Here is a 22,253-nt window from a genome sequence, read left to right on the forward strand (position 1 = left end):
CCTTAACCCCTTCCCGACCTATGACATACTTGTACGTCATGAGTGGGAAGGTGATCCCGACCCATGACGTACCAGGTACGTCATGAACAATTTTGCCGCTACTCACGGGATCCCGCAGCGCCCGGTAAGATGGTGGCTATCACTGATAGCCAGCCATCTTACCATGCGACCATGGGGGGGGGGGGGGGGGGGGGGGTGTTTCATCCCCCCCAGCGATTGCTGCCATCGGCTAGTCAAATCTGACTAGCTGATAGCAGCGCGGTGTGCGAGTCCCGATCACGGGGATGGGGACACACACCGCTCTGCTAAGTGTCCCTTACCCGTCCCACGGCATCACTTACCCGGCCATGCGGTGCCCCGAGCGGTCCCGGCGGTGAGTTTGCAGCAGCAGGGCGGCATCTTCATTGGCAGCAGTGAGATCGCCATAAAGCGATCTCACCGCTGCCTCAGAGTTTCAAAACTGCAACTCCCAGCATGCCCGGACAGCCTTTGGCTTTCTGTGCATGCTGGGAGTTGCAGTTTTGCAACATGTGGAGGTCCACAGTTTGGAGACCACTGTATAATGGTCTCCAATCTGTGCTCTTCCTGATGTTGCAAAACTACAAATCTCAGCATGCTCAGTCTGTCCAGGCATGCACGGACAGCCAAAGGGCATGCTCGGAGTTGTAGTTTTGCAACAGCTGAATGCTTGCCCCCCCCTCCCCCAAATGTGAATGTACAGGGTACACTCACATGGGCGGAGGTTTACAGTGAGTGCTGCAAGTTTGAGATGGCGCAAATTTTGCGCTGCAGCTCAAGCTCCCAGCGGCAAACTTGCTGTAATCCCCTGCCCGTGTGACTGTACCCTAAAAACACTACATATACACATACCCCCTACACAGCCCCCCTCCCCAATAAAAATGAAAAACGTCTGGTACGCTACTGTTTCCAAAACGGAGCCTCCAGCTGTTGCAAAACAACAACTCCCAGTATTGCCGGACAGCCATTGACTGTCCAGGCATGCTGGGAGTTTTACAACAGCTGGAGGCACCCTGTTTGGGAATCATTGGCATAGAATACCCATATGTCCACCCCTATGCAAATCCCTAATTTAGGCCACAAATGCGCATGGCGCTCTCTCACTTCGGAGACCTGTCTTATTTCAGGGCAACAGTTTTGGGACACATATGGGGTATCTCCGTACTCGGGAGAAATTGCCTTACAAATTTTGGGGGGCTTTTTCTTCTTTAACCCCTATGAAAAGGTGAAGTTGGGGTCTACACCAGCATGTTAGCGTATAAAAATAAAAAAATTTACACTGACATGCTGGTGTTACCTTATACTTTTCATTTTCACAAGAGGTAAAAGGGAAAAAATCCCCCCAAAATTTGTAATGCAATTTCTCCCGAGTACGGAGATACCCCATATGTGGGCGCAAAGTGCTCTGGGGGCGCACAACAAGGCCCAGAAGGGAGAGTGCACCATGTACATTTGAGGTGATTTGCACAGGGGTGGCTGATTGTTACAGCAGTTCTGACAAACGCAAAACAATAAATATCCAATAAATAAATCCAATAAATGTGACCCCATTTTGGAAACTACACCCCTCACGGAATGTAATAAGGGGTGCAGTGAGCATTTACACCCCACTGGTGTCTGACAGATCTTTCGAACAGTGGGCTGTGAAAATGAAAAATACAATTTTTCATTTGCACAGTCCACTGTTTCAAATATCTGTCAAACGCCAGTGGGGTGTAAATGCTCACTGCACCCCTTATTACATTCCGTGAGGGGTGTAGTTTCCAAAATGGGGTCACATGTGGGGGGGTCCACTGTTCTGGCATCATAGGGGCTCCCTAAATGGGACATATCCCCCAAAAACCATTTCAGAAGAATTCACTCCAAAATCCCCTTGTCGCTCCTTCCCTTCTGAGCCCTCTACTGCGCCCGCCGAACACTTTACATAGGCATATGAGGTATGTGCTTACTTGAGAGAAATTGGGTTACAAATTTTAGGGTGATTTCTCTCCTTTTACCCCTTGTAAAAATTCAAAAATTGGGTCTACAAGAACATGAGAGTGTAAAAAAAATGAAGATTGTGAATTTTCTCCTTCACTTTGCTGCTATTCCTGTGAAACACCTAAAGGGTTAAAACGCGGACTGAATGTCATTTTGAATAATTTGGGGGGTGCAGTTTTTATAAAGGGGTCATTTATGGGCTATTTCTAATATGAAGACCCTTCAAATCCACTTCAAACCTGAACTGGTCCCTGAAAAAGTACGATTTTAAAAATCTTGAGAAAAAATTGCTGCGGAACTTTGAAGCCTCTGGTGTCTTCCAAAAGTAAAAACTTGTCAATTTTTTGACGCAAACATAAAGTAGACATATTGTATATGTGAATCAATATGTAAATTATTTGGAATATCCATTTTCCCTACAAGCAGAGACTTTCAAAGTTAGAAAAATGCTAAATTTATGAAATTTTTAGATTTTTTACCAAGAAAGGATGCAAATATCTGTGAAATTTTACCAATAACAAAGTAGAAAATGTCACGAAAAAACAATCTCGGAATCAGATTGATAAGTAAAAGCATTCCAGAGTTATTAATGTTTAAAGTGACAGTGGTCAGATGTTCAAAAACTGCCCAGGTCCTGAAGGTGAAAATGGGCCGGGTCATGAAGGGGTTAAAGGAGTACTCCGCTGCCCCAGCATTCGGATAATTTTGTTCCGAAAGCATAGAGCGGGCGGGGTCGTCATGGATACCATAGATTTGCATTGAGGGGACGTGGTATGATATCACGAGGGGAGTTGCTGTGATGTCAAGACCCCTGCCGCCCGCACCAAACATTGTAAATGAACACCAAGTGCTGCACAGAGATCGCGGGGTCCCAGTAGCAGGGCCCCAGTGATCAGACATCTTATCCTCCTAGGGCAGGTGTCTCCTACCTGCGGACCTCCAGATGTTGCAAAACTACAACTCCCAGCATGACCAGACAGCCAATGGCTGTCCGGGCATGCTGGGAGTTGTAGTTTAGCAACATCTGGAGTTCCGCAGGTTGAAGACCACTGCCCTAGGAGGATAAAATGTCTAGGGGCGGAGTACCCCTTTAAGGGGTTAAACGATGGTCACATGGATGTGTTAAACATGGCACTAGTATACACTATATATATATATATATATATATATATATACATACATACATACATACACACAAATAAAGATACATTTTGCTACTTTTTACTCCCAATGTGGCGAAACATTCAACGTTTTACCAAAAAGTTGTACATAATAAATTCATGATCACTGCAGGAAAAAAAATAAATGGATTTTGACAGATCTGCGCAATCACAGGAAAGTATTCACATAAAAGCAACCAACAAATTTAGAGCTAAAGTATATAGGCTACATCCGTCGGCTGTGCGGGCATGCTGGGAGTTGAAGTTTTGCAACATCTGGAGGGTCACAGTTTGAGACCACTGGTCTACAAACTATTATAAATCACCCCATGTGGGCATATGTTGGCCTCTCCACTCTTTAATGCTTCAATCTACAACAAATCTGTCATGTGTGAACATTCCCCAGCGGCAGTGATCACAGATGAGTAACATAAATCCATCATGTCCTGACCGTCTTATAGAGCTTCACTGTAGGAAGGTGCAGGGTCCTATAACATGCCTGCACAAAGCCCCCCCCCGTATACTGTACACAGCCAACTTCCCCCCCCCCCCCCCGTATACTGTACACAGCCAACTCCCCCCCCCCCCCGTATACTGTACACAGCCAACTCCCCCCCCCCCCCCCCGTATACTGTACACAGCCAACTCCCCCCCCCCCCCGTATACTGTACACAGCCAACTCCCCCCCCCCCCGTATACTGTACACAGCCAACTCCCCCCCCCTCCCCGTATACTGTACACAGCCAACTCCCCCCCCCCCCGTATACTGTACACAGCCAACTCCCCCCCCCCCCCGTATACTGTACACAGCCAACTCCCCCCCCCCCGTATACTGTACACAGCCAACTCCCCCCCCCCCGTATACTGTACACAGCCAACTCCCCCCCCCCCGTATACTGTACACAGCCAACTCCCCCCCCCCCCGTATACTGTACACAGCCAACTCCCCCCCCCCCCCCGTATACTGTACACAGCCAACTCCCCCCCCCCCCGTATACTGTACACAGCCAACTCCCCCCCCCCCCCGTATACTGTACACAGCCAACTCCCCCCCCCCCCGTATACTGTACACAGCCAACTTCCCCCCCCCCCCCCGTATACTGTACACAGCCAACTCCCCCCCCCGTATACTGTACACAGCCAACTTCCCCCCCCCCCCCCGTATACTGTACACAGCCAACTCCCCCCCCCCCCCGTATACTGTACACAGCCAACTCCCCCCCCCCCCCGTATACTGTACACAGCCAACTCCCCCCCCCCCCCCGTATACTGTACACAGCCAACTCCCCCCCCCCCCCCGTATACTGTACACAGCCAACTCCCCCCCCCCCCCCGTATACTGTACACAGCCAACTCCCCCCCCCCCCCGTATACTGTACACAGCCAACTCCCCCCCCCCCCCGTATACTGTACACAGCCAACTCCCCCCCCCCCCCGTATACTGTACACAGCCAACTCCCCCCCCCCCCCGTATACTGTACACAGCCAACTCCCCCCCCCCCCCGTATACTGTACACAGCCAACTCCCCCCCCCCCCGTATACTGTACACAGCCAACTCTCCCCCCCCCCCGTATACTGTACACAGCCAACTCTCCCCCCCCCCCGTATACTGTACACAGCCAACTCTCCCCCCCCCCCGTATACTGTACACAGCCAACTCTCCCCCCCCCCCGTATACTGTACACAGCCAACTCCCCCCCCCCCCGTATACTGTACACAGCCAACTCCCCCCCCCCCCGTATACTGTACACAGCCAACTCCCCCCCCCCCCGTATACTGTACACAGCCAACTCCCCCCCCCCCCCGTATACTGTACACAGCCAACTCCCCCCCCCCCCCGTATACTGTACACAGCCAACTCCCCCCCCCCCCGTATACTGTACACAGCCAACTCCCCCCCCCCCCCGTATACTGTACACAGCCAACTCCCCCCCCCCCCCGTATACTGTACACAGCCAACTCCCCCCCCCCCCGTATACTGTACACAGCCAACTCCCCCCCCCCCCGTATACTGTACACAGCCAACTCCCCCCCCCCCCGTATACTGTACACAGCCAACTCCCCCCCCCCCCCCGTATACTGTACACAGCCAACTCCCCCCCCCCCCCGTATACTGTACACAGCCAACTCCCCCCCCCCCCCCGTATACTGTACACAGCCAACTCCCCCCCCCCCGTATACTGTACACAGCCAACTCCCCCCCCCCCGTATACTGTACACAGCCAACTCCCCCCCCCCCCGTATACTGTACACAGCCAACTCCCCCCCCCCCCGTATACTGTACACAGCCAACTCCCCCCCCCCCCCCGTATACTGTACACAGCCAACTCCCCCCCCCCCCCCGTATACTGTACACAGCCAACTCCCCCCCCCCCCGTATACTGTACACAGCCAACTCCCCCCCCCCCCGTATACTGTACACAGCCAACTCCCCCCCCCCCCGTATACTGTACACAGCCAACTCCCCCCCCCCCCGTATACTGTACACAGCCAACTCCCCCCCCCCCCCGTATACTGTACACAGCCAACTCCCCCCCCCCCCGTATACTGTACACAGCCAACTCCCCCCCCCCCCGTATACTGTACACAGCCAACTCCCCCCCCCCCCCCGTATACTGTACACAGCCAACTCCCCCCCCCCCCCGTATACTGTACACAGCCAACTCCCCCCCCCCCCCGTATACTGTACACAGCCAACTCCCCCCCCCCCCCGTATACTGTACACAGCCAACTCCCCCCCCCCCGTATACTGTACACAGCCAACTCCCCCCCCCCCCCCCGTATACTGTACACAGCCAACTCCCCCCCCCCGTATACTGTACACAGCCAACTCCCCCCCCCCGTATACTGTACACAGCCAACTCCCCCCCCGTATACTGTACACAGCCAACTCCCCCCCCCCCCGTATACTGTACACAGCCAACTCCCCCCCCCCCCCGTATACTGTACACAGCCAACTCCCCCCCCCCCCCGTATACTGTACACAGCCAACTCCCCCCCCCCGTATACTGTACACAGCCAACTCCCCCCCCCCCGTATACTGTACACAGCCAACTCCCCCCCCCCGTATACTGTACACAGCCAACTCCCCCCCCCCCCGTATACTGTACACAGCCAACTCCCCCCCCCCGTATACTGTACACAGCCAACTCCCCCCCCCCGTATACTGTACACAGCCAACTCCCCCCCCCCCCCCCGTATACTGTACACAGCCAACTCCCCCCCCCCCCCCGTATACTGTACACAGCCAACTCCCCCCCCCCCCCCCCCGTATACTGTACACAGCCAACTCCCCCCCCCCCCGTATACTGTACACAGCCAACTCCCCCCCCGTATACTGTACACAGCCAACTCCCCCCCCCCCCCCCCCGTATACTGTACACAGCCAACTCCCCCCCCCCCCCCCGTATACTGTACACAGCCAACTCCCCCCCCCCCCCCCGTATACTGTACACAGCCAACTCCCCCCCCCCCCCCCCCCGTATACTGTACACAGCCAACTCCCCCCCCCCCCCGTATACTGTACACAGCCAACTCCCCCCCCCCCCCCCCGTATACTGTACACAGCCAACTCCCCCCCCCCCCCCGTATACTGTACACAGCCAACTCCCCCCCCCCCCCCCCGTATACTGTACACAGCCAACTCCCCCCCCCCCCGTATACTGTACACAGCCAACTCCCCCCCCCCCCCGTATACTGTACACAGCCAACTCCCCCCCCCCCCCGTATACTGTACACAGCCAACTCCCCCCCCCCGTATACAGTACACAGCCAAACCCCCCCCCCGTATACTGTACACAGCCAACTCCCCCCCCCCGTATACTGTACACAGCCAACCCCCCCCCCCCCGTATACTGTACACAGCCAACCCCCCCCCCCCGTATACTGTACACAGCCAACCCCCCCCCCCCCGTATACTGTACACAGCCAACCCCCCCCCCCCCCCCGTATACTGTACACAGCCAACCCCCCCCGTATACTGTACACTGCCCCCAGCCCTACAGATGCAGTAGTATAAAGAATAGACTTGCAGTGTACAGCTACTATAAACGTACACTCGCTGGTCACTTTATTAGGTACACCTGTACAATTGCTTAACACAAATAGCTAATCAGCCAATCGCATGAAATCAATTCAATGCATTAAGGCATGTAGACACGGTCAGGGGTGTGGAAATTTTATTTAAAAAAAACTACTTGTCCACGGGACTAAAATGGAGCAAAATCTACTTGTCCCTCATGACGATCCACTTGTCCGGCCAATTTTCGCTTTTACGCACTCATTTTTTCCTCCTCGCCCTATAATAGCCATAACTACCGTATTTATCGGCGTATAACACGCACTTTTTAGGCTAAAATTTTTTACCTAAAGTCTGTGTGCGTGTTATACGCCGATACACCCCCAGGAAAGGCTGGGGGAGAGAGGCTGTCGCTGCCGGCTTCTCTCCCCCTGCCTTCCCTGGGGTCTAGAGCCCTGCTGTCGGCCCTTTTCACCCCCTGGCTATCGGCGCCGCTGCCCGTTCTGTCCCCCTGACTATCGGTGCCGGCGCCCCATTGCCGGCGCCGATAGCCAGGGGGAGAGAAAGGGCAGCGGCACCCATTGCCGGCGCCGCTGCCACGTTGCCTCCCCCTATCCCCAGGGTCGGGTCCGTGCTGCTGCAGGTCTCCGGCGTGCGTCCCCTGCGTCGTTGCTATGCGCTGCACGGCGCGGCACAGCACGTCAGTGCGCCGCGCCGTGCATAGCAACGACTCAGGGGACGCACGCCGGAGGCCTGCAGCAGCACGGACCCGACCCAGGTAATTATGCCACCAGGGATTTGGGGGAGGCAACGGGGCAGCGGTGCCGGCAATGGGTGCCGCTGCCCCTTCTCTCCCCCTGGCTGTCGGCGCCGCTTCTCTCCCCCTGGCTATCGGCGCCGGCACCGATAGTCAGGGGGACAGAACGGGCAGCGGCGCAGATAGCCAGGGGGAGAGAAGGGCCGACAGCAGCACTCTAGACCCCAGGGAAGGCAGGGGGAGAGAAGCGGGCAGCGACGGCCTCTCTCCCCCTGCCTTTCCTGGGGGTGTATCGGGGTATACTGTACACAGCCAACTCCCCCCCCCCCCCCGTATACTGTACACAGCCAACTCCCCCCCCCCCCGTATACTGTACACAGCCAACTCCCCCCCCCCCGTATACTGTACACAGCCAACTCCCCCCCCCCCCGTATACTGTACACAGCCAACTCCCCCCCCCCCCGTATACTGTACACAGCCAACTCCCCCCCCCCCCCCGTATACTGTACACAGCCAACTCCCCCCCCCCGTATACTGTACACAGCCAACTCCCCCCCCCCCCGTATACTGTACACAGCCAACTCCCCCCCCCCCCCCGTATACTGTACACAGCCAACTCCCCCCCCCCCCCCCCGTATACTGTACACAGCCAACTCCCCCCCCCCCCCCCCCGTATACTGTACACAGCCAACTCCCCCCCCCCCGTATACTGTACACAGCCAACTCCCCCCCCCCCCCGTATACTGTACACAGCCAACTCCCCCCCCCCCCCCGTATACTGTACACAGCCAACTCCCCCCCCCCGTATACAGTACACAGCCAAACCCCCCCCCCGTATACTGTACACAGCCAACTCCCCCCCCCCGTATACTGTACACAGCCAACCCCCCCCCCCCGTATACTGTACACAGCCAACCCCCCCCCCCCGTATACTGTACACAGCCAACCCCCCCCCCCGTATACTGTACACAGCCAACCCCCCCCCCCCCCCGTATACTGTACACAGCCAACCCCCCCCGTATACTGTACACTGCCCCCAGCCCTACAGATGCAGTAGTATAAAGAATAGACTTGCAGTGTACAGCTACTATAAACGTACACTCGCTGGTCACTTTATTAGGTACACCTGTACAATTGCTTAACACAAATAGCTAATCAGCCAATCGCATGAAATCAATTCAATGCATTAAGGCATGTAGACACGGTCAGGGGTGTGGAAATTTTATTTAAAAAAAACTACTTGTCCACGGGACTAAAATGGAGCAAAATCTACTTGTCCCTCATGACGATCCACTTGTCCGGCCAATTTTCGCTTTTACGCACTCATTTTTTCCTCCTCGCCCTATAATAGCCATAACTACCGTATTTATCGGCGTATAACACGCACTTTTTAGGCTAAAATTTTTTACCTAAAGTCTGTGTGCGTGTTATACGCCGATACACCCCCAGGAAAGGCTGGGGGAGAGAGGCTGTCGCTGCCGGCTTCTCTCCCCCTGCCTTCCCTGGGGTCTAGAGCCCTGCTGTCGGCCCTTTTCACCCCCTGGCTATCGGCGCCGCTGCCCGTTCTGTCCCCCTGACTATCGGTGCCGGCGCCCCATTGCCGGCGCCGATAGCCAGGGGGAGAGAAAGGGCAGCGGCACCCATTGCCGGCGCCGCTGCCACGTTGCCTCCCCCTATCCCCAGGGTCGGGTCCGTGCTGCTGCAGGTCTCCGGCGTGCGTCCCCTGCGTCGTTGCTATGCGCTGCACGGCGCGGCACAGCACGTCAGTGCGCCGCGCCGTGCATAGCAACGACTCAGGGGACGCACGCCGGAGGCCTGCAGCAGCACGGACCCGACCCAGGTAATTATGCCACCAGGGATTTGGGGGAGGCAACGGGGCAGCGGTGCCGGCAATGGGTGCCGCTGCCCCTTCTCTCCCCCTGGCTGTCGGCGCCGCTTCTCTCCCCCTGGCTATCGGCGCCGGCACCGATAGTCAGGGGGACAGAACGGGCAGCGGCGCAGATAGCCAGGGGGAGAGAAGGGCCGACAGCAGCACTCTAGACCCCAGGGAAGGCAGGGGGAGAGAAGCGGGCAGCGACGGCCTCTCTCCCCCTGCCTTTCCTGGGGGTGTATCGGGGTATACTGTACACAGCCAACTCCCCCCCCCCCCCCGTATACTGTACACAGCCAACTCCCCCCCCCCCCGTATACTGTACACAGCCAACTCCCCCCCCCCCGTATACTGTACACAGCCAACTCCCCCCCCCCCGTATACTGTACACAGCCAACTCCCCCCCCCCCCCGTATACTGTACACAGCCAACTCCCCCCCCCCCCCCGTATACTGTACACAGCCAACTCCCCCCCCCCCGTATACTGTACACAGCCAACTCCCCCCCCCCCCCGTATACTGTACACAGCCAACTCCCCCCCCCCCCCCGTATACTGTACACAGCCAACTCCCCCCCCCCCCGTATACTGTACACAGCCAACTCCCCCCCCCCCCCCGTATACTGTACACAGCCAACTCCCCCCCCCCCCCGTATACTGTACACAGCCAACTCCCCCCCCCCCCCCGTATACTGTACACAGCCAACTCCCCCCCCCCCCGTATACTGTACACAGCCAACTCCCCCCCCCCCCGTATACTGTACACAGCCAACTCCCCCCCCCCCCGTATACTGTACACAGCCAACTCCCCCCCCCCCCGTATACTGTACACAGCCAACTCCCCCCCCCCCCCCCCCGTATACTGTACACAGCCAACTCCCCCCCCCCCCGTATACTGTACACAGCCAACTCCCCCCCCCCCCCCGTATACTGTACACAGCCAACTCCCCCCCCCCCCCCGTATACTGTACACAGCCAACTCCCCCCCCCCCCCCGTATACTGTACACAGCCAACTCCCCCCCCCCCCGTATACTGTACACAGCCAACTCCCCCCCCCCCCCGTATACTGTACACAGCCAACTCCCCCCCCCCGTATACTGTACACAGCCAACTCCCCCCCCCCCGTATACTGTACACAGCCAACTCCCCCCCCCCCCGTATACTGTACACAGCCAACTCCCCCCCCCCGTATACTGTACACAGCCAACTCCCCCCCCCCCCCCCGTATACTGTACACAGCCAACTCCCCCCCCCCCCCCCCGTATACTGTACACAGCCAACTCCCCCCCCCCCCGTATACTGTACACAGCCAACTCCCCCCCCGTATACTGTACACAGCCAACTCCCCCCCCCCCCCCCCGTATACTGTACACAGCCAACTCCCCCCCCCCCCCCCGTATACTGTACACAGCCAACTCCCCCCCCCCCCCCCCGTATACTGTACACAGCCAACTCCCCCCCCCCCGTATACTGTACACAGCCAACTCCCCCCCCCCCCCCCGTATACTGTACACAGCCAACTCCCCCCCCCCCCCCCCGTATACTGTACACAGCCAACTCCCCCCCCCCCCCCCCCGTATACTGTACACAGCCAACTCCCCCCCCCCCCCCCGTATACTGTACATAGCCAACTCCCCCCCCCCCCCCGTATACTGTACACAGCCAACTCCCCCCCCCCCGTATACTGTACACAGCCAACTCCCCCCCCCCCCCCCCCCGTATACTGTACACAGCCAACTCCCCCCCCCCGTATACAGTACACAGCCAAACCCCCCCCCCGTATACTGTACACAGCCAACTCCCCCCCCCCGTATACTGTACACAGCCAACCCCCCCCCCCCCGTATACTGTACACAGCCAACCCCCCCCCCCCCGTATACTGTACACAGCCAACCCCCCCCCCCCGTATACTGTACACAGCCAACCCCCCCCCCCCCCCGTATACTGTACACAGCCAACCCCCCCCCCCCCCCGTATACTGTACACAGCCAACCCCCCCCGTATACTGTACACTGCCCCCAGCCCTACAGATGCAGTAGTATAAAGAATAGACTTGCAGTGTACAGCTACTATAAACGTACACTCGCTGGTCACTTTATTAGGTACACCTGTACAATTGCTTAACACAAATAGCTAATCAGCCAATCGCATGAAATCAATTCAATGCATTAAGGCATGTAGACACGGTCAGGGGTGTGGAAATTTTATTTAAAAAAAACTACTTGTCCACGGGACTAAAATGGAGCAAAATCTACTTGTCCCTCATGACGATCCACTTGTCCGGCCAATTTTCGCTTTTACGCACTCATTTTTTCCTCCTCGCCCTATAATAGCCATAACTACCGTATTTATCGGCGTATAACACGCACTTTTTAGGCTAAAATTTTTTACCTAAAGTCTGTGTGCGTGTTATACGCCGATACACCCCCAGGAAAGGCTGGGGGAGAGAGGCTGTCGCTGCCGGCTTCTCTCCCCCTGCCTTCCCTGGGGTCTAGAGCCCTGCTGTCGGCCCTTTTCACCCCCTGGCTATCGGCGCCGCTGCCCGTTCTGTCCCCCTGACTATCGGTGCCGGCGCCCCATTGCCGGCGCCGATAGCCAGGGGGAGAGAAAGGGCAGCGGCACCCATTGCCGGCGCCGCTGCCACGTTGCCTCCCCCTATCCCCAGGGTCGGGTCCGTGCTGCTGCAGGTCTCCGGCGTGCGTCCCCTGCGTCGTTGCTATGCGCTGCACGGCGCGGCACAGCACGTCAGTGCGCCGCGCCGTGCATAGCAACGACTCAGGGGACGCACGCCGGAGGCCTGCAGCAGCACGGACCCGACCCAGGTAATTATGCCACCAGGGATTTGGGGGAGGCAACGGGGCAGCGGTGCCGGCAATGGGTGCCGCTGCCCCTTCTCTCCCCCTGGCTGTCGGCGCCGCTTCTCTCCCCCTGGCTATCGGCGCCGGCACCGATAGTCAGGGGGACAGAACGGGCAGCGGCGCAGATAGCCAGGGGGAGAGAAGGGCCGACAGCAGCACTCTAGACCCCAGGGAAGGCAGGGGGAGAGAAGCGGGCAGCGACGGCCTCTCTCCCCCTGCCTTTCCTGGGGGTGTATCGGGGTATACACACGCACCCTCATTTTTTCATGGATATTTGGGTAAAAAACTTTTTTTACCCAAATATCCTTGGTAAAATGAGGGTGCGTGTTATAGGCCGGTGCGTGGTATACCCCGATAAATACGGTACCTACTGTAATGACACCTTTTAATTTTTCAATAACGTATTCTCTGAACCAAAAAAATATATATATTTTAAGGGAAGTGAAATTGAAATAGTAAAAGATAATTTTGCAGATTTGGTGTTTTTTCTTTTCTGCGCCATTTACCTTGTGGTTGAGGTAACACGTTAGTTTTATACTTTAGGCGTCTGATTACAGCAATACCAGATTTGTATCGTTTACGTCATGTTTTACTAATTCTGAACTTTTTCTAATTTTTTTTCAATTGCCATTTTTTAACCCCTGTAGATTTATTTTTTCCCCACATACCAGGCTGAATGAGGGCTCTTTTTGCGCCATAATCTGTTTTTTGTATCGGTACCATTTTGGCATTGATCTGACTTTTTAATCGCTTTTTAACTTTTTTTTTCTGGGATATTATAAAAATTGCAATTCTGTGCTTTGGTATTTTTTTTTTTACATTTACCGTACGGGATACATAATGTTATATTTTAATAGGTTGTACAATTATGCACGAAGCGATACCAAATATGTTTATTTTTATTATGTTTACATGTTTTTATATAGGAAAAGGGGGCTATAACACTGCACGCACTGATCTTTTACACTGATCATTGTTATCCCATAGGGACCTATAACACTGCACACACTGATCATTGTTATCCCATAGGGACCTATAACACTGCACACACTGATCGTTTACATTGATCAATGATTTCTCATAGGAAACCATTGATCAATGATTCTGCGGCTTGTCTGCTCATGCCTGGATCTCAGGCACTGAGCAGTCATTCGGCGATCGGACACCAGGAGGCAGGTAAGGGGAACCTCCTCATGTCCTACAGCTGTTTGGGGTGCAGCGATTTCACCGTGGGAGGTCCTGAACAGCCCCTGAGCCAACCAGCAGCAATTTAGTTTCACTTTAGACACAGCGACCGACTTTGAACGCCGCGCTTAAAGGGATAATAGCGCGCAGCACCGCGATCAGTGCCGCGCGCTATTAGCCACGGATTCCAGCTGTTGCTAGGTGCCGGGCCCGAACAGCATTATAGAAAGGAAGTGGGTGAAGGGCGTACAGGTACGCCCTTCGTCACCAACAGGTTAAGTGACTGAACGTTTCATGGTTGTTGGTACCAGACGAGCCGGTCTGAGGATATCTAGGGTTTTCACCCACAACAATCTTTAGGGTTTAGAGGGAATGGTCCAAAAAAAAAAGAGAAAATATCCAATAAGCAGCAGTTGTGTGGAGGAAAATGCCTCTGTCAGATGAGAATGGGCAGACTGGTTCGAGAAGACAAAGGTAAGAGGAACTCAGATAACCACTGGTTAAAACCAAGGACTGCTGAATAAAATCTCTGACCGAACAACACGTCCTCATCATGGATCCGACAAAGGAGGACTTTGTAGAAAGTATAAAGGGAGGGCTGATGGGGACTAGCGAGGTGTACCTAATAAAGTGGCAGGGGGTGCATTTACCGGTCCCTGACATTACTCCACATTGTTAGCTAAAAGTTAGAGCTACATATAAAAAGTCCCCCCAATAATACATTGTACAGTGCTTGTACCTCTCTGCACAGATCACACCCTGCAGAAACCTCAGCATCAAACAGCACAAGATGGTGAGAGCAATAAGAGAGGACGCCCTCTACAGGATGTTATAGGATGTTCAGTCTACTGGACCATTGTGGTTGGTCGAGCATAAAATACAACTCAGTCATATGATGGAGGAGATTTATCACAACCTGTGAGGGAGAGCGGTGCAGTTACCTATAGTCACCTCCTCCTCCTCCCCCCTCATATACTCCGGGGTCACCTCCTCCTCCTCCCCCCTCATATACTCCGGGGTCACCTCCTCCTCCTCCCCCCCTCATATACTCCGGGGTCACCTCCTCCTCCTCCCCCCTCATATACTCCGGGGTCACCTCCTCCTCCTCCCCCCCTCATATACTCCGGGGTCACCTCCTCCTCCTCCCCCCCTCATATACTCCGGGGTCACCTCCTCCTCCTCCCCCCCTCATATACTCCGGGGTCACCTCCTCCTCCTCCCCCCCTCATATACTCCGGGGTCACCTCCTCCTCCTCCCCCCCTCATATACTCCGGGGTCACCTCCTCCTCCTCCCCCCCTCATATACTCCGGGGTCACCTCCTCCTCCTCCCCCCCTCATATACTCCGGGGTCACCTCCTCCTCCTCCCCCCCTCATATACTCCGGGGTCACCTCCTCCTCCTCCCCCCCTCATATACTCCGGGGTCACCTCCTCCTCCTCCCCCCCTCATATACTCCGGGGTCACCTCCTCCTCCTCCCCCCCTCATATACTCCGGGGTCACCTCCTCCTCCTCCCCCCCTCATATACTCCGGGGTCACCTCCTCCTCCTCCCCCCCTCATATACTCCGGGGTCACCTCCTCCTCCTCCCCCCCTCATATACTCCGGGGTCACCTCCTCCTCCTCCCCCCCTCATATACTCCGGGGTCACCTCCTCCTCCTCCCCCCCTCATATACTCCGGGGTCACCTCCTCCTCCTCCCCCCCTCATATACTCCGGGGTCACCTCCTCCTCCTCCCCCCCTCATATACTCCGGGGTCACCTCCTCCTCCTCCCCCCCTCATATACTCCGGGGTCACCTCCTCCTCCTCCCCCCCTCATATACTCCGGGGTCACCTCCTCCTCCTCCCCCCCTCATATACTCCGGGGTCACCTCCTCCTCCTCCCCCCCTCATATACTCCGGGGTCACCTCCTCCTCCTCCCCCCCTCATATACTCCGGGGTCACCTCCTCCTCCTCCCCCCCTCATATACTCCGGGGTCACCTCCTCCTCCTCCCCCCCTCATATACTCCGGGGTCACCTCCTCCTCCTCCCCCCCTCATATACTCCGGGGTCACCTCCTCCTCCTCCCCCCCTCATATACTCCGGGGTCACCTCCTCCTCCTCCCCCCCTCATATACTCCGGGGTCACCTCCTCCTCCTCCCCCCCTCATATACTCCGGGGTCACCTCCTCCTCCTCCCCCCCTCATATACTCCGGGGTCACCTCCTCCTCCTCCCCCCCTCATATACTCCGGGGTCACCTCCTCCTCCTCCCCCCCTCATATACTCCGGGGTCACCTCCTCCTCCCCCCCCTCATATACTCCGGGGTCACCTCCTCCTCCCCCCCTCATATACTCCGGGGTCACCTCCTCCTCCCCCCCTCATATACTCCGGGGTCACCTCCTCCTCCCCCCCTCATATACTCCGGGGTCACCTCCTCCTCCCCCCCTCATATACTCCGGGGTCACCTCCTCCTCCCCCCCTCATATACTCGGGGTCACCTCCTCCTCCCCCCCTCATATACTCCGGGGTCACCTCCTCCTCCCCCCCTCATATACTCCGGGGTCACCTCCTCCTCCCCCCCTCATATACTCCGGGGTCACCTCCTCCTCCCCCCCTCATATACTCCGGGGTCACCTCCTCCTCCCCCCCTCATATACTCCGGGGTCACCTCCTCCTCCCCCCCTCATATACTCCGGGGTCACCTCCTCCTCCCCCCCTCATATACTCCGGGGTCACCTCCTCCTCCCCCCCTCATATACTCCGGGGTCACCTCCTCCTCCCCCCCTCATATACACCGGGGTCACCTCCTCCTCCCCCCCTCATATACACCGGGGTCACCTCCTCCTCCCCCCCTCATATACACCGGGGTCACCTCCTCCTCCCCCCCTCATATACACCGGGGTCACCTCCTCCTCCCCCCCTCATATACACCGGGGTCACCTCCTCCTCCCCCCCTCATATACACCGGGGTCACCTCCTCCTCCCCCCCTCATATACACCGGGGTCACCTCCTCCTCCCCCCCTCATATACACCGGGGTCACCTCCTCCTCCCCCCCTCATATACACCGGGGTCACCTCCTCCTCCCCCCCTCATATACACCGGGGTCACCTCCTCCTCCCCCCCTCATATACACCGGGGTCACCTCCTCCTCCCCCCCTCATATACACCGGGGTCACCTCCTCCTCCCCCCCTCATATACACCGGGGTCACCTCCTCCTCCCCCCCTCATATACACCGGGTCACCTCCTCCTCCCCCCCCTCATATACACCGGGGTCACCTCCTCCTCCCCCCCTCATATACACCGGGGTCACCTCCTCCTCCCCCCCTCATATACACCGGGGTCACCTCCTCCTCCCCCCCTCATATACACCGGGGTCACCTCCTCCTCCCCCCCTCATATACACCGGGGTCACCTCCTCCTCCCCCCCTCATATACACCGGGGTCACCTCCTCCTCCCCCCCTCATATACACCGGGGTCACCTCCTCCTCCCCCCCTCATATACACCGGGGTCACCTCCTCCTCCCCCCCTCATATACACCGGGGTCACCTCCTCCTCCCCCCCCTCATATACACCGGGGTCACCTCCTCCTCCCCCCCCTCATATACACCGGGTCACCTCCTCCTCCCCCCCTCATATACACCGGGGTCACCTCCTCCTCCCCCCCCTCATATACACCGGGGTCACCTCCTCCTCCCCCCCTCATATACTCCGGGGTCACCTCCTCCTCCCCCCTCATATACACCGGGGTCACCTCCCTCCTCCCCCCCTCATATACTCCGGGGTCACCTCCTCCTCCCCCCTCATATACTCCGGGGTCACCTCCTCCTCCCCCCTCATATACTCCGGGGTCACCTCCTCCTCCCCCCTCATATACTCCGGGTCACCTCCTCCTCCTCCCCCCTCATATACTCCGGGGTCACCTCCTCCTCCTCCCCCCTCATATACTCCGGGTCACCTCCTCCTCCTCCCCCCTCATATACTCCGGGTCACCTCCTCCTCCCCCCTCATATACTCCGGGTCACCTCCTCCTCCCCCCTCATATACTCCGGGTCACCTCCTCCTCCCCCCTCATATACTCCGGGGTCACCTCCTCTCCCCCCTCATATACTCCGGGGTCACCTCCTCCCCCCTCATATACTCCGGGGTCACCTCCTCCCCCCTCATATACTCCGGGGTCACCTCCTCCCCCCCTCATATACTCCGGGGTCACCTCCTCCCCCCTCATATACTCCGGGGTCACCTCCTCCCCCCTCATATACTCCGGGGTCACCTCCTCCCCCCTCATATACTCCGGGGTCACCTCCTCCCCCCTCATATACTCCGGGGTCACCTCCTCCCCCCTCATATACTCCGGGGTCACCTCCTCCCCCCTCATATACTCCGGGGTCACCTCCTCCCCCCTCATATACTCCGGGGTCACCTCCTCCCCCCTCATATACTCCGGGGTCACCTCCTCCCCCCTCATATACTCCGGGGTCACCTCCTCCCCCCTCATATACTCCGGGGTCACCTCCTCCCCCCTCATATACTCCGGGGTCACCTCCTCCCCCCTCATATACTCCGGGGTCACCTCCTCCTCCCCCCTCATATACTCCGGGGTCACCTCCTCCTCCCCCCTCATATACTCCGGGGTCACCTCCTCCTCCCCCCCTCATATACTCCGGGGTCACCTCCTCCTCCCCCCTCATATACTCCGGGGTCACCTCCTCCTCCCCCCTCATATACTCCGGGGTCACCTCCTCCTCCCCCCTCATATACTCCGGGGTCACCTCCTCCTCCTCCCCCCTCATATACTCCGGGTCACCTCCTCCTCCTCCCCCCTCATATACTCCGGGTCACCTCCTCCTCCTCCCCCCTCATATACTCCGGGTCACCTCCTCCTCCCCCCTCATATACTCCGGGTCACCTCCTCCTCCCCCCTCATATACTCCGGGTCACCTCCTCCTCCCCCCTCATATACTCCGGGGTCACCTCCTGCTCCCCCCTCATATACTCCGGGGTCACCTCCTCCCCCCTCATATACTCCGGGGTCACCTCCTCCCCCCTCATATACTCCGGGGTCACCTCCTCCCCCCTCATATACTCCGGGGTCACCTCCTCCCCCCTCATATACTCCGGGGTCACCTCCTCCCCCCTCATATACTCCGGGGTCACCTCCTCCCCCCTCATATACTCCGGGGTCACCTCCTCCCCCCTCATATACTCCGGGGTCACCTCCTCCCCCCTCATATACTCCGGGGTCACCTCCTCCCCCCTCATATACTCCGGGGTCACCTCCCCCCCCCTCATATACTCCGGGGTCACCTCCTCCCCCCTCATATACTCCGGGGTCACCTCCTCCCCCCTCATATACTCCGGGGTCACCTCCTCCCCCCTCATATACTCCGGGGTCACCTCCTCCCCCCTCATATACTCCGGGGTCACCTCCTCCCCCCTCATATACTCCGGGGTCACCTCCTCCTCCCCCCTCATATACTCCGGGGTCACCTCCTCCTCCCCCCTCATATACTCCGGGGTCACCTCCTCCTCCCCCCTCATATACTCCGGGGTCACCTCCTCCTCCCCCCTCATATACTCCGGGGTCACCTCCTCCTCCCCCCTCATATACTCCGGGGTCACCTCCTCCTCCCCCCTCATATACTCCGGGGTCACCTCCTCCTCCCCCCTCATATACTCCGGGGTCACCTCCTCCTCCCCCCTCATATACTCCGGGGTCACCTCCTCCTCCCCCCTCATATACTCCGGGGTCACCTCCTCCTCCCCCCTCATATACTCCGGGGTCACCTCCTCCCCCCTCATATACTCCGGGGTCACCTCCTCCCCCCTCATATACTCCGGGGTCACCTCCTCCCCCCTCATATACTCCGGGGTCACCTCCTCCCCCCTCATATACTCCGGGGTCACCTCCTCCCCCCTCATATACTCCGGGGTCACCTCCTCCCCCCTCATATACTCCGGGGTCACCTCCCCCCCCCCTCATATACTCCGGGGTCACCTCCTCCCCCCTCATATACTCCGGGGTCACCTCCTCCCCCCTCATATACTCCGGGGTCACCTCCTCCCCCCTCATATACTCCGGGGTCACCTCCTCCTCCCTCATATACTCCGGGGTCACCTCCTCCCCCCTCATATACTCCGGGGTCACCTCCTCCCCCCCTCATATACTCCGGGGTCACCTCCTCCCCCCTCATATACTCCGGGGTCACCTCCTCCCCCCTCATATACTCCGGGGTCACCTCCTCCTCCCCCCTCATATATTCCGGGGTCACCTCCTCCTCCCCCTCATATACTCCGGGGTCACCTCCTCCCCCCTCATATACTCCGGGTCACCTCCTCCCCCTCATATACTCCGGGGTCACCTCCTCCCCCCTCATATACTCCGGGGTCACCTCCTCCCCCCTCATATACTCCGGGGTCACCTCCTCCTCCCCCCTCATATACTCCGGGTCACCACCTCCTCCCCCCTCATATACTCCGGGGTCACCTCCTCCTCCCCCCTCATATACTCCGGGGTCACCTCCTCCTCCCCCCTCATATACTCCGGGGTCACCTCCTCCTCCCCCCTCATATACTCCGGGGTCACCTCCTCCTCCCCCCTCATATACTCCGGGGTCACCTCCTCCTCCTCCTCCCTCATATACTCCGGGTCACCTCCTCCCCCCCCTCATATACTCCGGGGTCACCTCCTCCCCCCTCATATACTCCGGGGTCACCTCCTCCCCCCTCATATACTCCGGGGTCACCTCCTCCCCCCCCTCATATACTCCGGGGTCACCTCCTCCCCCCTCATATACTCCGGGGTCACCTCCTCCCCCTCCCGGTGATGACGCACATGCGGTTATGTCGCCTCACAGAGCTCCGCACGGCAGCAGACCGCACCCCGGGGCCGCCCGCACTCACCTGCACCGGGTCCCCGCTCCTCGCCGTCTCCTTTCTCTGAGGCCCGAACACTATTCAAACCCGGAGCCGACGGCGGGCCAGGCCGCCATTGGCTGTACTCCGTCTGCGCGCCTCCACCGTGACGTCACGCCTCAGGCCCCGCCCCTCCTCTATATGCGAAACGTAACAACGCCCCCTCACTGAGAGAGCGACCCCTGCCGACCAAACAGACGAATAGAGCGTGACGTCATGGAGCTATAGGGAATGACTGGAGACTGAGGAGTACATGGAGCTATAGAGAATGACTGGAGACTGAGCTGTACATGGAGCTATAGAGAATGACTGGAGACTGAGGAGTACATGGAGCTATAGAGAATGACTGGAGACTGAGGAGTACATGGAGCTATAGAGAATGACTGGAGACTGAGGAGTACATGGAGCTATAGAGAATGACTGGAGACTGAGGAGTACATGGAGCTATAGAGAATGACTGGAGACTGAGGAGTACATGGAGCTATAGAGAATGACTGGAGACTGAGGAGTACATGGAGCTATAGAGAATGACTGGAGACTGAGGAGTACATGGAGCTATAGAGAATGACTGGAGACTGAGGAGTACATGGAGCTATAAGGAATGACTGGAGACTGAGCTGTACATGGAGCTATAGAGAATGACTGGAGACTGAGGAGTACATGGAGCTATAGAGAATGACTGGAGACTGAGGAGTACATGGAGCTATAAGGAATGACTGGAGACTGAGCTGTACATGGAGCTATAGAGAATGACTGGAGGACTGAGGAGTACATGGAGCTATAGAGAATGACTGGAGACTGAGGAGTACATGGAGCTATAGAGAATGACTGGAGACTGAGGAGTACATGGAGCTATAGAGAATAACGAAATGAGGAGTACATGGATCTATAGAGAATGACTGGAGACTGAGGAGTACATGGAGCTATAAGGAATGACTGGAGACTGAGCTGTACATGGAGCTATAGAGAATGACTGGAGACTGAGGAGTACATGGATCTATAGAGAATGACTGGAGACTGAGGAGTACATGGAGCTATAGAGAATGACTGGAGACTGAGGAGTACATGGAGCTATAGGGAATGACTGGAGACTGAGGAGTACATGGAGCTATAGAGAATGACTGGAGACTGAGGAGTACATGGAGCTATAGAGAATGACTGGAGACTGAGGAGTACATGGAGCTATAGAGAATGACTGGAGACTGAGGAGTATATGGAGCTATAGAGAATGACTGAAGACTGAGGAGTACATGGAGCTATAGAGAATGACTGGAGACTGAGGAGTACATGGAGCTATAGAGAATGACTGGAGACTGAGCTGTACATGGAGCTATAGAGAATGACTGGAGACTGAGGAGTACATGGAGCTATAGAGAATGACTGGAGACTGAGGAGTACATGGAGCTATAGAGAATGACTGGAGACTGAGGAGTACATGGAGCTATAGAGAATGACTGGAGACTGAGGAGTACATGGAGCTATAGAGAATGACTGGAGACTGAG

General features: G+C 57.3%; 1 protein-coding gene across 1 annotated transcript in view; it reads right to left on the minus strand.

The window, feature by feature from the left end:
- The window catches only part of NUMA1 (nuclear mitotic apparatus protein 1), a 100,495-nt gene extending 79,506 nt beyond the window's left edge, over window positions 1-20,989 (minus strand). The window contains 1 exon segment of the mRNA XM_056561059.1: window positions 20,739-20,989. The gene's annotated coding sequence lies outside the window, so the exon portion shown is untranslated.
- Window positions 20,990-22,253: the final 1,264 nt, after the last annotated feature.

This window comes from Hyla sarda, chromosome 2 (genome assembly GCF_029499605.1).
Source record: "Hyla sarda isolate aHylSar1 chromosome 2, aHylSar1.hap1, whole genome shotgun sequence".
NCBI lineage: Eukaryota > Metazoa > Chordata > Amphibia > Anura > Hylidae > Hyla > Hyla sarda.